The sequence below is a fragment of the Marmota monax genome, unplaced genomic scaffold (assembly GCF_021218885.2).
Source record: "Marmota monax isolate L192 unplaced genomic scaffold, Marmota_monax_Labrador192_F-V1.1 WCK01_AAM20220418_F8-fsc00185, whole genome shotgun sequence".
Classification (NCBI taxonomy): domain Eukaryota; kingdom Metazoa; phylum Chordata; class Mammalia; order Rodentia; family Sciuridae; genus Marmota; species Marmota monax.
The window spans coordinates 3,048,966-3,063,469 of record NW_026693278.1 but is presented as its reverse complement, the minus strand read 5'-3'; the positions used below and the strand labels follow the sequence as shown (position 1 = coordinate 3,063,469).

Sequence of the window (14,504 nt, the reverse complement as noted above, 5' to 3'; positions counted from 1 at the left end):
CCGGGACACTGGAAGTGTCAGTTGCTGACTGCTCACCTGGGATCCCTGATTGAGGAGAGTCATCTCACCAAGGTTACAGTCCCTTCTCGGTATACTCGTATCCTTAAACTGGTCGGCAGGTTTAAGTGCCAAGCCCTCTCATCCCAACTCAGGAAAACTCTGATAGACCATCTCAGCTTCAAACTATGGGGTTGGCTGAGGCTTCCACTGAGTTGATCCTTCCACTGCATTACAGCCCCCCTCTACCCAACCCTGCTTCCCTCCCTTTCTTTCCACGAGTGTCAATACCAAGAGCACTGTTATGGTTAAGATAGGAGGTGTCCCCCAAACCGCACATGTGAGACAATGCAAGAAAGTTTAGAGGTGAAGTGATGGGTTTATGAAGACCTTCACCTGATCAGTGCATTAATGTCCTGGGATTAACTGGGTGGTCACTGCGGGCAGTAGGAAGTGGATGGAGGAGGTGGGTCACTGAGGGTGTGCCTTTATGGTTTACATTTTGTTGGTTTATATTTTCTCTCTTTCTTGGCTTCTTGGTGGCCATGTCCTGAACTACTTTCCTCCACCACATTCTTCTGCCATGATGACCTACTTCACCTTAGGCCCAGAACAATGGAGCTGGCTGTCTACGGACTGAGACCTGTGAAACTGTGAGCCCCAAATCAACTTTTCCTCCTCTAAAATTGTCCTTATCAGGTCTTTTGGTCACTGCAATGAAAAAATCTAACGAAAACAGGCACCTCTTAATAAAATTCTGCACCCCAAACTCTATCTTTGAGTCTGTTTCCCAGAAGAGCTGGCCTGTTAGACAAAAGTCACAGCATCCTTTAAAGGTGGCTTACTGTGTGCTACATCTACACAAAATTCTTTTTTTTTTTTTTTAATATAGAACACTTCATGAATTTGCATGTCATCCTTGTGCAGGGGCCGTGCTAATCTTCTCTGTATCATTTCAATTTTAGTATAAGTGCTGCCGAAGCGAGCACCAAAATTCTTAACAACAATGCAAGGGGGTATTATGATCCCACTGGCAGATAAGGAAACTGAGGCACAGAAAGGTGAGAGAACTTGCCCAGAGACATAGCTGTTCTGTGGGAGAACCAGAACCAGCAGCTAAGGATAGGGCCTGTGTACTTGATCCATCCACTACTCTGCCTAATGGGTTCCGACCAAGTCCAGGAATTAATTTAATTCAGGGAGGGTGAGTGTATCAGGGCATGAGTGGGGGATGCAGGTACTGGTGAAGTCACACATCTGTCTACATGTCCTCATGTGCTCACTGTGAACCTGGCTGCAGGGGTGCATGCACATCTTAGCCTGTGCTCTGCGGCATGTGGGATGTATGTATGTGCCTATGGATCCCCCTGTTCCCAGTTCCCACAGGACCCATGTCCCTGGCTTCTCTACTTCCCCTTAATCCACAGGGGGCATGAATGGCCAGGAGGAGCCAGGTTTTGGATTCCAAAGCCAACCTGCCATTTCCTTATTCCTAACAGGTCTCCCAAAAGTGCTAGGGCCTGGACTCTAGTGACATCAAGCTCTCTGTTGACTAGAGACGGCAGGAGTAGAGTTGGGATGTGGAGCAGGAAAGTCAGCACACTGTATGACTTCCTCTGGGAGACAGCAACCCTAGCCGCTGGCCTGTGTGGCCTCCCATGTGGGTGGCTGATATCTCCTACCATAGTGGGGGACATATGGTTATGATTAAGGGAAAGCTACGGAGTGAAACTGTTGATTTCAAATCCTGGCTTTGTGTCTTAGCTGTGTGATTTCAGCAACTGACTTATCCTCTCTGATCCTCTGCTTTATCCCCTGTAAAGTAGAGATATTATAGCAGCAGTAACTTTGAAGGGGTCATGGTAAGGCTAAGTACAACTAGAAATAATTGTAAGCCCATATTAGGTACCCAATAAATGTTAGTTTTCTTATTATTTTGAACCCAAACCAGACAAGTAAAGGACAAAGAAAAGCACTTTTCCAGAGGAAAGTTCTTTCATCAAGTCACTACATGATCCTGCCTTGTGAAGCCCGTACTATCATGTCCATTTTATAGATGAAAACTGAGGCTCAGCAAGGTGAGGTAACTTGCCCCAGGTCACACAGCAAGTGAATGATAAAACCACATTTTTTTTTCTTTTTAAATTACAGTCAGTTGTTTCTAGTGGGTCTCTCTTTAGTTAAAGGAATCAGATAATCTTTTCCCATATTATTTTTACAGATGCATTATAGTTGTATACAATGTTGGGATTTGTTTTTCCATATTCTACATGCACACAATTTGGCCAATATCACTCCCCAGTAAAAACCAGACTTCAAACACGGATCTGACTCCAATTTCAGTGTTCTTCCTACCACCCAACAGCTACCTTGTTGTTTGGTCTAGAAACTTCCGGGTTGTGGCAACTTGTCTTGTAAACTCTAGCCTATGCAAATAGGTGCTGCCTGTATGATTGTCGCTCCTGCTGCCTCTATAAAAGAATACATGAGAGAATACGTGGGGATTTGCAGGTGATCAGATTTTAGGGGGGGAAAACAGACACTCTTCTTTATGCAGAAAGAAATGCAAGTGAGACAGCAAATGTAATTGAGCAGGGAGCACTTACAGGAAAATAGGAGGTTCAAAAGGCAATTGATGCCTCTGTTTGCAACTGTAAACAGATAGTTACCAGCTCTGACACCAGCGACAGACAGACAAAGGGCAGACAGAAACAGTGCACCACAAGGAAGCTAGGCACAGACTACGCCCAGGGTGGAAATTAAATGTTTTCCTGAAAGCAGAAAAGAAAACCCTGGTTAAAACCAAGCCGTGACTCTGAGTCTGAGACTCCACGGCAGTGGAGGTTGAATGAGTAAAGGCCCTTAATTTGTACCTAGGTGTTGTGAATCTTAAAGTCTTACTCGACATTTTCTCTTGACCTAAGTTTGTAAAACAAAAGTAATAATTAGAAGTGAGTCTCCAACATGCGCTGTCATTTTAATTAAAGATAGACAGGATACATATATTTTATATTCCTATGTCTATCTATAAAGAGAGAGGAAAAGAGAAAGTGCACCTTATTGACATGTTCAGTCAGAACATTTGGTTGTCAGTGACTGAAAACTCAAATAGATGCAAGCAAAAAAAAAAAAATCATAGTAATAATCATTATTCCTCACTGACTCACAATAAGATTCATGAGTTCAAAGACTTCAGTTAATGTCCTCCTGGCCAGGTCCTGGTTCTGCTTTGGGGCTCAGAAGCTTTAGGCATCCTTTCCCTCCCAAGGGGAAAGTGGGTCTCTCTTCAAAGAAAAAAAAAATCTCAGTCCTCCCTCTGATTGGCTCTCACCAGGTCACATGCCCATTCTTCCACCAATCCTGTGTCCAGGCTGGATCTCAGGGCTACCCCTTGCTGCAGGGGCAGAGGAAGGTCCATTCAAGGTAGAGAGGGACTGATATCAGACGGGGGAGATTTCCCGGGGAAAAATTGCAGTGCTGATTCTTCCAGAAGACATGTGTTCAACATCTGGTGGTTTCTGCCTTCCAGTTAACCTAGTTTAAGGAGAGGCTGTCATCAGGAATTAGAATAATGATAATGGTAATAATAAATAATAATAATAATGGCAACGTTTATTGAGCACTCATTATGTGCTAGGCATGATGTCAGCTGTTTTCTGTGTGTTATCCTATTTACTCTTCACAACAGCCCATCTTTATTCCTTATCTTCATTCCAGTTCTCTGAGAGTTTAAGGAATTGGCCCAAGTTCATACAGAAAGTAAGGAGTGGAATTAGCCAGTCATTTTCCAAATTCTGAACTCTCAGCTTCTCCAGAAACGACACTGAAAGCTGGTCTGTCAGAATGGCCGGCTGGGTGCCAAAGAGGAAGCCCTGAGCCTCCTCAAAGGCCACCTTGCGAGGCTAACCAGTGTGGGATGGCAGATATCAGCCGGATGCTCATTTAGAGTCATTTATGATCCGCAGAGGGCTTATCCTGGAGCAGTGCCTGGATACAGGGAGGTTTGACAAGGGAAGTCCAAGCCAAGAATGATCGTGGAACCAGGGGCCAGGATTCTTTGGTGCCCATGCCTCCCCATCCACCAGGAATGGTGGCCAAAGAGTATACCATGAAGGGAGGGGATCCTGTTCTGCCACTAACCAGTTGTCTATATCCTCAAACAAACTCCCTCAATGTCTATGAGCCTCAGTTTCCATATCCATTAAATGGACATAATAGCATCTTTCTCAGAGAGTTGTGAGAATCCCCTCTCCTCTTTCTTTCTTTTTTGTGCTGGGGTAATAAAATAAAACCCACCCATCACCCAGATTTCAGTGCCTCCAGTCATGTTCTCTCCCTCCCACATCACCCCTCTTCTCCCCCTTGCATGGACATAGCAAGAGAAAGAAGGGACAGGAAAGCACCTGTTGCCCTCTTCAGCCAGCCTGCGGGGCTTTCCTTCCTCTTCCTCCTCTGCCCAGCACCCATAGCTGCCATAACCCAAATGAGCACTGTACATGTGCTTCCTGGGTTTGAACCCAGCTCAGCCACCCTCTTTCCTAGCCTTGTGGCGCTAAGTCCCTCTACCTGGCCTCAGGTGAAGAACACACCTCCCACAGAAGGTTTCATGAAAACCCCTGGTTTGTCAAGCCTGGCACATGGCTTGTTTATTCTTTGAAACTGAAATGGTGAAGGGAACTCTGGGTGGGTCAGACTGCTCTGGGCAGGACCCGAGCTGGTCTGGTCAGTAGAGGGGCCCTCTCCTCTCGACTTCCCATCTCCTGAATAATTCATGACAAACAAAATGGCTGGGCCAGACCTGGGCCGTCCCTCCTCCTGCCAGGGAAGGGAGAAAAGTTTCTAATTACAGATCAGCACGGGCCAGGCTCCCCGGCCCCTGGGCGCAGCACACAGGGGGTATTTATGGGCAGAGACGGGAAGGGGAGGGGTTGGGTCCCAGCCCCTTTCCAGAAGGAGTTCAGCTCCTTTTGAAATTGTAACCTTGGCCTGCCAAAGCTCAGGAGGGACTGGGGAAAGAAACCTAGAACAGCAGGAAGAGAAAACCCTGTGGGAGGGGTCAGAGAGAAGTGTCCAGAAAAAAAAAATGCGAGGTCAGGAAGGGAAGCTGGGGAGACCTGGCAAGCAGAACTGACTGGACATGGAGGGAAGAGATTTTTGCCAAAGTCTCATTGAGCATGGCAAAGCCGAGCTTCCAAAGGGGGGATGTCCTGGCTCCTGAACTACACACAGTCTCTCAGCTCCATTACAATTTTCTCATCTGTAAAATGGGGAGAAACTTCATACCTTTCTTAGAGACTCTTTGGGAAGTTACATGAGTTAATGCATGTAAAGTGCCCGTCGGAATGCCCCCTGCACACATACACTACCATATGTATATATGTCAGCAGTCATTTGTTTTTTGGTTGTTATGTTAGTAAAAAGGTAAGATGTCAAGAACAGATACAAGAAGAAAGTGGAGAGGAGAAAAAGTACCTGTGAAGAAACTTAGTATAGTGATTAAGATTAAGAACTCCCTTTCAGGATTGTTGGCATGGCCCATGATCCAGCCTCTCAGGAGGCCAAGGCAGGAGGATCACAAGTTCAAGGCCAACATGGGCAACTTGGTGAGACCCTGTTTCAAAACAGAAAATAAAGGGCTGGGGCTGTAGCTCAGTGGTACAGCACCCATGGGTTCAGTCTCCAGCACTAGTCTGCTCTGAGTTCAAATCCCAACTCTGCCTCTTACTAGCTTCGTAATCTTGGCCAAATTACTAAACTTTTCCTAGCTTCCACTTACTATCTTTAGTAAATGGTAGTCATCGTGACTGGTGAAAAGTGGGGAACAAGATGAACAAGGTCCCTGTTCTCATTGGAACTTACAGTCTAGCAACAATGATTATCCTAATGGGGGCATTTGTTGCACATCTACTATGAGCAAGTCCTATACCCCCTGAAGACATCCCCTCCACTAACTCTCATGGCATGTACCCCCATTTTATGGATAAAAGGCTGAGGCTCAAAGAGGTCAGGAACAGGGAAAAGACTTGAAATGAAGAGGACATTCAACAGCATGGATGAATCTCCAAACTAGCATGCTAAGCGCATAAGCTCGTGCACACACACACACACACACACAAAGCCAAACACAAAGGGTGTGTGTGTTGTATGATCTCATTTACATGAGATTATAGGAAATACAAATTAATTTATAGTGACAGAAAACAGATGAAGGTTGCCTAGGAATAAGGGTTGAAGGGGAATTGACTGCTAGAGGCATGTGGGACCATTTTGGGGAGACAGAAAAATATATATATTTTGGTACTGGGGATTGAATGAACCCAGGGACATTTTACCACTGACCTACAATCTCAGTCCCTTTTTTTTTTTGAAAGGGGGTCTTGCCAAGTTGCTGAGGCTGCTTCAAACTTGTGATGCTCTTGCTTCAGCCTCCTGAATAGCTGAAGCACATGCCACCATGCCCAGAGATGGAAAAGTTTAAGTGACAGTGTTACTAGTTACACAGGGTTCAGTGTTCATGGAGATGGACACTTAAAATGAGTACTTTCTTGCAAGTAAATTCTATCTCAATACAATTAATTTTTTTTTTTTTTTGGTATTATGGATTGAACCCAGAGGTGCTTAACCACTGAGCCACCTCCCCAGCCCTTTTTATATTGAGACAGTGTCTTGCTCAGTGGCTTAGAGTCTTACTAAGTTGCTGAGGCTGGCTTTGAACACACAATCCTCCTGACTCAGCCTCCCAAGACCTGGGATTACAGGTCTACGCCAGGGCATCTGGTTGAAATTGATTTTTTTTTAAAAGGGAGGTGAGTGGGTTGTGGCTCAGCGGTAGAGCACTTGTCTAGCATATGCAAGGCGCTGGGTTTGATCCTCATAAAAATAAATAAATAAAATAAAAAGGTATTGTGTCCAACTACAACTAAAATAAATAAATAAATAAATAAGAAGAGAGGTAAAGGAATCATATACCAGATTCCAGAGCCCTGCATTCCTTCTTATATTACTTGAGTGTTTGAATTCGAACTCATTTGTGGACAGAAACTGTATTAGATTCATCTTTAGATCATCTCCTTGCTTACCCACCCCAAGGCCTCGCAAAATTTTAAACCTAATGATTTAGATTAACAAATATACCATGGGTGTCTTCTTTGTGCTGGGTGCTGAAATCACAGAGCAATAAGTCTAGTATGAAAAAAAAACAGAATAAAATAGACAAAGTACAGTGCTTTGTCTAAATACTAAATATTCTGGAGGGGCAAGCGATTCATTACTGAGCCTACACAAAGTCGGGAACTTGGAATGGTGAAAATCTCAGGTCCTGGGATCTATTGCCTGGGTTTGAATCCCTGTTCTGCCACTTACTAGTTGTGTGACTTTGGGTCATACCAAGCCTCAGTTTCTGCCTCTGGAAAATGGAGATCAAATTAGCTCCAACCTAGAGGGAGGTTGTACCGATTAAAGGAGTCAGGGGAACCATAGTAAGTGCTTATAATTATTAGGTGCTCTGGGTAACTGAGGAGCAGGGGGCTAGAGAGGGGCACAGAGGGAGGCTTCCCTACCCAACACAAGGGGGTATAGGTGTCGGGAATGCGATTCTCAGAGAGGTGATGCTTGGAAGAGGAATTGGCCGGTTTAAGCGGTCATGGGGACAGGAGGGAGTGGGAACAGCTTGGAGCAAATGCTCAATAAATATTTGCTCAATAAATAAAAAAAAAAAAAAAAAAAAAAAAGAGACTATGCAAGGCTTGCCTGTAACCAGGGGGACAGAGAAGGCCTGCCAGGGCAGTCTGGAGGGTCCTCAGGAGGCGGGGTCTGAGTGGCGGGTCCTATTGGCAGCTTCCAGCACTGCCTGGCCTGGTCTGACCCCACCCTGTCCCCTGATAGACTCTGGACACCCCCAGACCTGCAGCCTGAAGCCTGTGGGAGGGTGAAGGATGGTGAAAGCTGGGGGTCCTCTAATAAGAATGGGCCAAGTCCCTGCGAGGCGCCTCTCCCGCCCCCGTGGTCCGAGCCACAAAGGACTGGGATCAATGGAAGGCGGGAGCAGCCGAGGGGCCTCCTCTTTGTGCGGCTGTCTCAGGCCTGTTTGCGCCGCCGTCTCCGCGCCCCCATTGATCAGGCATGTGGAAAGATTCCGCCTCCCGGGCTCCCTTTGTGGCCGCGTTGCCAGGCTGCGCCCGCTGGGACTGCAGCGTGCAGGGCGCTCCCGCCTGCGGTGGGCACCGGGCTGCGAGGCCGGGCGGGTCCGGGAGGGCGGGGCAGATAAAAATACAGGATGCCCCATTAAATCTGAATTTTTGACAAATAACAAATAAAATCCAAAACAAAAAAAAAAATTAGTATAAGTATGTCCCAGATGTTATATGGGACATACTTATACTAAAAAAAAAAATAAAATTGTTCTTTATTTGATGTTTGAATTTAAGTAGGCATCCTGTATTTTATTTGGTACCCAGGAGAAAGGGAAATCCAATAAAGCTCCATTGCCAAGCATGTACATTCCCCTAAATTTAGTCATGGGAATTTTGTTTTGTTTGCTTGCTTTTTCTTTTGACGGTGTCTGCACACTCCCTGAACCACTGTTTTATTATTATTATTATTATTATTATTATTATTATTATTATTATTAATGGTACTGGGGATGACACCAGAGCTAGGCAAGTGCTCTACCACTGACCTACACCCCGGCCCCGCCCCTGAACTACTATTTAGATACTTTTTTTTTTCTTAAATGAACTGAATTTTTTAAAGTAACTTATCCATAACGACTTTTGAGAACCACATTAGCTTGAACAAATTTTTACTGTACCTCTTGATCCATTGTTACCTAATGGGGACACCCCTGTGGCTCTGCCCACATTAGGATATAGAATATTCCCATCACCCCAGAAAATTCCCTTGGGTCCCTTGGCAGTATCCTTTCCTGGTGACAGCCATCATTCTCACTTCTGTCCCTAGATTCACACTAGTGTTTTGTTTTGTTTTTTTTGTTTGTTTTGTTTTGCTTTTGTACCAGGGATTGAAACCCAGGGTGCTTAACCACTTAAGCTACATCCCAGCCCTTTCTAATTTTTTTTTATTTTGAGGTGGGGTCTCAGTAAATTGCTTTGAGCCTTGCTAAATTTCTAAAGCTGGCTTTGAACTTGCGATCCTCCTGCCTCAGCTTCCCACGCCTCTGGGATTACAGTTGTGCGCCACCAGTCCAGCACATTAACTGTTCTTGAACTTCATATAAATGGAATCATATAGCTTGCACTCTCTTGAATCTGGTGTTTTTCATTCAACATTATGTCTACAAGGTTTGCCCACGTTGTGGGTGAATCTGTTACTTTTGCCTTTCTCTGCTGGCTGAGGAGATGTTTTGTTCATCCTGTCTTGTTAATGGATGCCTCAGCTTTTTTCCAGGTTTTGGTTTCTATGAACAAAGCTTCTGTGATCATACTTGTCCTAGTCATTGAATGACTTAAACATATTTAACCTAAGCAATAATTATTTATGAATATATTTTTGTGAATTATTATTTGTGAATTCACAATATTATTTGTGAATTCATATGCTTGAAATGATACTTTTTTTCTCCTGCACATTAAATGTGCATTAAACTATTATATATATTTATATAAATGCCTTTGTATGGAACAAGCCCACCTTCTGTAGCATCAATAGTCACATGTCAAACTACAGAATAGAGTCTCAAAGAACATGCTAGTGCTAGGGATGTAACTCAGTGGTAGAGTGTTTACCCAGTATGCTGCAAGGTGCTGGGTTAGAGTCCCAGTGCCATTGGGAGGGGGAGACACGAGGGGGGAGCAATAGGGAGATAAGGAGAGAGAGCAGAGAGAGAAATAAAAGCTAGCAGGCTGTCTTGGGGTGGATCCTGACAAATGAATGAGCTCCTCTGAGCATTGTCTCTTCATCTGTAAAATGGGTGTGATAGTGCTAATTATCTCTCAGTAATTGAAAAGGCAAAATGGGATAATGCTTTATAAAAGTAAATAGCACATGGCTGGCAGGACATATAGTGGGTGCTCCATACTTGAGCTATTATCAAGTGTCTGATGGACAGCTGTAATTGATGAGCTGGGCCTGTTAGATGCTTGCTTCCATTCCATCCTCATTTCAGCCCTTTGAGGTAATGGGCTGAATTATCAGCCCATTTTGTTCTTATCAGCCCATTTTGCAGATAAGGAAATTGAGGCTCTAGGAGGCAAAGTCATTTGCCTAAGATGACCTACTTAAATCGCAAAGGCACCTACCTCCCAGAGTGGTTTCTGCAGCCAAGTGGCAGGAGGGACTTATGAGGCTCCTGCCTGAAGATGAGATTGGGTTATAAGGAGGAGCTAAGTACCTTCTCCTCCTGTCTCTGTGTCCCCCATGAGCACCCAACTCAAAGGCAGGCAGCTTTCTCTTTGGAGGGTGGGAGGAACTGGGTTGGACCTTCCTAGGAGAGGCCAAGACTGCCAGCCAACAGGCAGGTGGGAGGACAGGCAAGGCGAGTCTGACGGGGTAGATGGGGGCAGAGGAAGCAGGAAGCGGGAGAAGCCTAGCCTTCCTCCAGCCGCAGCCGCCCGGGCAGAGCCCAGCATCACTACCTGCCATCTGAAGGGCACGGGAACTGCTGATCTCAGGCGATTAGCATAACAATCCCGATCCGTCGTCCTCGGGGCCCAAAGCTGGGTCTGCACAATCCCATTTCAAGCCAGCTCTTTCTTTAGCTAGCTAATTAGGGAGGGAGTGCGGGGGCAGGTGGGGGGGGCACAACCTTCTTAAAGGGCTCCTGCACCCAGGGCCCAGGCTGGAGCTGGGAGCTGAAGACTGCTTGATAATACCTTCCACCAGGGCCAAGTATGGGTGCCATCCCAGTGCCTAGCCCCAGGCAGACTGAGAATATTGGCCCACCAAAGATTTCCCTGGGCTCCCTGTTTCCACTGCCTCAGCCCCTTTAGTAACAACCGTGGAATAAATATGTCCCACTCACAGTTGCATTCCAGGGCTCTGCAAAGGGTGGGTGCTCAAATAGAATTTTAAATATATATATATTTACTTTATTTATTTTTATGGGATTTTGAGGATTGAACTCAGTGCTTCACACTGCGAGTCAAGCGCTCTATCAGGGAGCTATAATCCCAGGCCCTCAAATAGAATTTTTAAAATAAAAAATATATGCATACTTTTGAATGAAATAAGGTCTCATTATGTTACTCAGGGCTCAAGGCATCCTTCTGCCTCAGTCTCATTAATAGCTGAGACTATGTGTGCAAATCACCACGGCTAGCTCTCAAGTAGAACTTTTAAAACAGGTAACAGGCTGGGGATGTAGCTCAGTGGTAAAGCACTTGCCTAGCAAATGTAAGGCCCTGGTTTTGATTCCAGAACTGCAAATAACAACAACAACCATCATCATCATCATCATTATTATTATTGTTGTTGTTGTTGTTGTAAAATAGATAACTAAAGCACAGAACTGATGGTTCAGAACTCAGGACTCTACCTATTAATAATTAGGCTGGTACCAATGAAGCAAAATGAGGCAGCACTCTCCTGTCAGGGACCTCAGGATCTTCTGCCCTTTCCATTCTCAGGTCCTCAGTCCCTCCTCACCCTGTTCCAGCTTTCAGGCCCCTGAAGCCAGAGAGGGAACGTGGGTTGAGTGGGCACTTTGGGATGACTCTTTTCCTCCTGTGGGTTTGTGTGTGTGTGTGTGTGTGTTTGTGTGTGTGTGTGTGTTTGGTTTGGTTTTATTTTTAATGGTGTTGGGGATTGAACCCAGGGTCTTGTGAATGCAAGGCAAGTATTCTACCAATTGAACTGTATCCCCAGCTCTCCTCCTGTGTGTTCTTGAGCAAATCTCTTAACCTCTCTGAGGCTCAATTTTCTTATCAGTAAATGGGGACAATTAAAACCTGCTTCCAGGGACTGGAGGTGTAGTTCAGTGGTAGAGCACTTTGAAGCATGCACAAGGCCCTGGGTTCAATCTCCAGTATCACAGGACCCAGGTGGATTGCTTTAGAAATGGAGGTGTAGCTCAGTCGTAGAGCATGTGCCTAGCATGTTCGAGTTCCATCCCCAACCCAGATACCGAGGGGGTCTGCTTTAAAACTTGTTTGTTTCACTCACTAGCCTGAGTGAAGCCCAGGACACCCCCACCCCGAACACACAAAATTGCATGTATGCATTTGTTAAAGCACCACAGGGGAATACCTGCTACATTTGGGGGGTTCTTCTCTCCCCCTTCCATAAAAACATCTCCAGCCTTACTACTAATGGGGTTATTGTTTATCAGGTGCCCATTATGTCAGTCCCTGTTCAGTGTCTACGTTCTCTCTTCTATTCTCCTAAGGACCCTTGCGAAGTAGGTTCTGTACTTTTTGAAAAGGAAAATGAAGTCCGAGAGGGAAAGTGACTTGCCCAAAGCCACACAGCTAGAAAGTTTCTGAAGGAGGCTCCAGCCCAGGTGACCCTGTATATAGTGCAAGGCCAAGAAGGGGACCCCTTCCCCACACAGGCCTGCAGGCCGCTCAGATAATGCTTGGTCCCCTAGGAGGCAATGGGGAGACAGCATTCTGCTGCAGTCTGACAACAGAGAAGTCATTTTAGCCAGTGACAAGTGCCTTCCAGGCAGGAAGACAGGATGATGGGAAAGAGAGGGGCAGAGAAATCTTTGCAGGTGGGTGGGAGGCAGGCCGGGTGAGACCCTGAGACAAGACCCAGATTGGGTCCAGTGTGGCTGGAACGCTTGGAGAGGAGGTGTGGGTGGAGTGGAGGAGGCTGGAGAGGGAGGAAGGGCCTCAACCAGGCAGGGACCATGGGACATAATAGGAGCCTCTTGCCTCTTCCCCTTCCCTCCCTCCTTCTCTTCCTTCCTCCCAAGGCTACTATTTCCCAGGCCTTGCACCAGGGCTGAGGGCCTCTGAGTTTCTCTTAGCTTTCCCCCTCTTCCCCTCTTCTTCCCAGTCCCCCCCTCCTCTCCTGAACAGCTGCCCCACCCCCTACTGGTCCAGCTCTGCCTCCTCCCCTCTCCAGACCCTCCCTCTGACAATGAGGACTGAACCCTGAGACCAGCTCTCCATAGGATTGTCCCTTTAAGGAATCCCTAACTCCGGACACCCCTCTCCTCCCCCACCTGAGAACCAATTAGGGTTCCTGAATTCAAGTAGAGGCTTTTGTGTGTCACGTGTTTGGGGAACAAAGCCCTCGGCGGCAGGAATAAAAGCTCCTATTCAGGAGCCAGTTTGTTCTCATTCTAATCGTTTCCACTCCAACCTCGTCTCCTTCCCGGGTTCCCAGGGCCGCCCAGCTCAGCCTCACCTACCTGCCTCAGCACCCTGCAGGAGCACCCCACCCCAAAAGCTGGTGGCCACCGACCCAGGGCTCTGCCCACCTTCTCTTCCTGAGAGATCAGACGACACCAGCAGGCTGGAGCTGGGCCCTGGGCTTCTCCTACTTGATCCTGTAGGGCTGTTAATGTCCTCACTGCTAAGGAGGAAACTGAGGCCTTCCAGAGTTGAGCAGCTAGGAGGAGGTGGGTCTGGACTTGACTCTCTGCTGGTCAGGGTGAGGACAGGACAGGGTGACGGAGGGAGAAGCTACCCTGAGTGTAAAAGTCCATGGGGCTGGGCAGCTGCTGGTGTTGGAGACTCCTCAGGATGGCCAGGGAAGGAGTGACAAGTGAGGTCAAAGTCACAGACAAGTCCAGGGAAGGACAGGAGTTGGAACTCAGGTGGTTGAGGGAAGTAGTGGAGCCCTCAGGTCTGCGAATGGAGAGCCAGGGACAGTAGGGACATTTATATAATGGAGCCATTAAGGAGGAGGTATTGATAACGAAATGGGAATTGACGTATTGCCAAGAGAAGAAGGCAAGCGCTGACCGTAGTCTGATCACATCTGTGTAAGAGAACAAGGAAATACACAGGCAGGTTGCAGGTTTCTATATGTATAGAAAACACTTTGGAGAATATAGCATAAATTAGATGCTTGTGTTTATTTCCTTGGAAGAGTGAAGATGAGGAGTAGAAAGAGGGCACTTAATACTTTTCTGTACAGTTTGAGACTCTCTTTTTTTTCTTACCTGGATCATATGTTTATTTTACAAATAATAATGATTATTTTGGTCTTATTTATTTATTTATTATTTCGGTACCAGGGATTGAACCCAGAAGCACTTAACCACTGAGCCACATCTCCAGCCCTCTTTATTTTCTATGTTGAGACAGGGTCTCAGTAAGTTAGCCAGGGCCTCGCTAACTTGCTGAGGCTGGCTTTGAACTTGAAATCCTCCTGCCTCAGCCTCCAAAGCCACTGGGATTACAGGTGTGTGCGCCACCGCCACCGCACCCAGCCTCCAAGACATTTTCTTTACCCCAAAGGCAAACTCCTCTCCCCTCAAGGAATAACTACCAATTCCTCCATTTCTATGCCTGATAATCACTCATCTGCTTTCTCTATACATAGATTTACCTATTTTGGATATTTCATATAAATGGGGTCATACAATATGGCCTTTTATG

General features: G+C 46.2%; 1 non-coding gene across 1 annotated transcript; it reads right to left on the bottom strand.

The window, feature by feature from the left end:
* Positions 1 to 879: 879 nt before the first annotated feature.
* Positions 880 to 986, bottom strand: LOC124100893 (U6 spliceosomal RNA). The gene has a single exon (XR_006854455.1). It is a non-coding gene; the product is annotated as a U6 spliceosomal RNA (small nuclear RNA).
* Between the last annotated feature and the right edge of the window lie 13,518 nt (positions 987 to 14,504).